Genomic DNA, 2131 nt, shown 5'->3' on the forward strand with positions numbered 1-2131 from the left:
TAGTTGATCTTTTGAGGTATAGCGGCCTGCGAGTGCCTTTTCATGCCGTGTAGCGGCCTGCGAGTGCCTTTTTTTGCAGTGTAGCGGCCTCTGAGTACCTTCCTCTCTGGTGCACGGGTCGTCCGAGTGCCTTTTTTGGTGGTGCAGAGGCCCTCCGAGTGCCATTTTTTATGGTGCGGGGGCCTTTCGAGTGCCTTTTTTTGCATCGTGGGGGTCCCCGAGTGCCTTTTTTTGTGGTGCGGCGCCCTTGAGTGTCTTTTTTCTGGTGCAGGGGCCTCCGAGTGCATTTTTTTGCGGTGCAAGGGCCTCCGAGTGCTTTTTCTTGCGGTGTACCATCCTCCGAGTGCCTTTATTCCCAGGGTAGGGGTCTCCGAGTGCCTTCCTCTCTGGTGTAGGGGCCCCCGAGTGCCTTTTTTTGCAGTGTAGCGACCTCCAAGTGCCTTTTCTTGTGGTGCAGGGGCCTCCGAGTGCCTTGATTTCCAGTGTAGGGGCCCCCAGTGACGTTTTTGATGGTGTAGCTGCCTCTGAGTGCCTTTTTTTTGCGGTGCAGGGTCCTCCGAGTGCCTTTTTTTGCAGTGCACTGGTGTCCAAGTGCTTTTTTTGCATCATAGGCTTCTCCGAGTGACTTTTTTTGCGCTGTAGGAGCCTCTGAGTGCCTTTTTTTGTGGTGTACAGGTCTCCGAGTGCCTTTTTTTCCAGTGTAGTGGCGTCCGAGTGCGTTGTTTTTCAGTGCAGGGGCCTCCGAGTGCCATTTTTGCAGTGTAGTCGCCTCCAAGTGGCTTTTTTTCTGGTGCAGGGCCCCCGAGTGCCTTTTTTTTTGGTATAGCGGCCTCCGAGTGCCTTTTGTTGTGGTGCAAGGGCCTCCAAGTGCCTTTTTCTCCAGTGCAGGGTCCTCGGAGTACCTTCTTTTCTGGTGCAAAGGCCTCTAAATGCCCTTTTTTGCGGTGCAGGGCCCCCGAGTGCCTTTTTTGGCGGTGTAGAGGCGCAAAGGTCAAAATGACCTCACAAGCACAGCCAGCAGCCATGCCCGTGATGGGGGCCTGTAAGGCACAGAGGCAGAAGTGATGTCACGGGAAAGGCCAGCAGCCTTGGGCCTGAAACTTGCCTCTGAGAAATGGAGGCAGAAGTGAGGTGACGAGCACAGCCAGCAGCCATGGCCTTGCAACTTGCCTCTCAGGCACGGAGGCAGAAGTGACCTCACAAGACATAGTCGAGTTGTAATGGAACTTCTCCCGTAGTGCTTCCTCTGATACTTGCAGGCACCTGCCTACTGGCTCTGCTTGGGATGTCACTTCTGCCTCAGTGCCTGCAGGGCCTGTGGCAGGCCCCTGGCTGCTGGCTGTGCTGCTGCGCTCAATTCTGCCTGCGTACCTGCAAGGCCAGTGGCAGGCCATTGATGCTGGCTGTTTTTGTGAGCTCACTGCTGCCTCTGGGCCTGCCAGGCCAGGGGCAGGCCATAGCTGATGGCTGTGCCGGTGAAGTCACTTCCTCCTCAGTGCGTGAGAGCCATGGCAAAGCCATGGCTGCTGGCTGAGGCAGTGAGGTCATTTCTGCCTCACTGTCTGGTAGGCCAGTTGCAAGTCTGTGGCTGCTGATCGGGCTTGTGAGGCCACTGCTACCTCTGTACCTGATAGGCCAGAGGCAGGCCCATGGCTGCTGGCTGTGCTTTTGAGGTCACAGCAGTCCCAGTGCCTCATAGGCTAGTGGCAGAGCCATGGCTGCTGGCTGTGTTCGTGAGGTCACATCTGTCTCAGTGACTGATAGGCTAGTGGCAAGCCCATGGCTGCTGGCTGCGCTTGTGAGGTCAGAGCAGCCTCAGGGGCCTGATTGGCCAGCGGCATGCCCGTGTCTGCTGGTTGTGCTTGTGAGGACACATCTGTCTCACTGACATATATGCCAGTTGCAGGCCCATGGCTGCTGGCTGGGCTTGTGAGGTCACAGCAACCTCCATGCCCCATAGGCCAGTGGCAGTGTTAAAGAATATTGAACTGAAACTGTCTAGAGGTAGCCGCTTGGCACAACTTTTATAAAACTTGCTTAGCATGAGCTGCTAAATTTGCTGAAGTCTTAGGTCACACTTAGATAAAATAAAGAAGTTTTGCCTAGTTCAGTAAGAAAAGGGCCTGAGAGC

This window comes from Dromaius novaehollandiae, chromosome 23 (genome assembly GCF_036370855.1).
Source record: "Dromaius novaehollandiae isolate bDroNov1 chromosome 23, bDroNov1.hap1, whole genome shotgun sequence".
Classification (NCBI taxonomy): Eukaryota; Metazoa; Chordata; class Aves; order Casuariiformes; family Dromaiidae; genus Dromaius; species Dromaius novaehollandiae.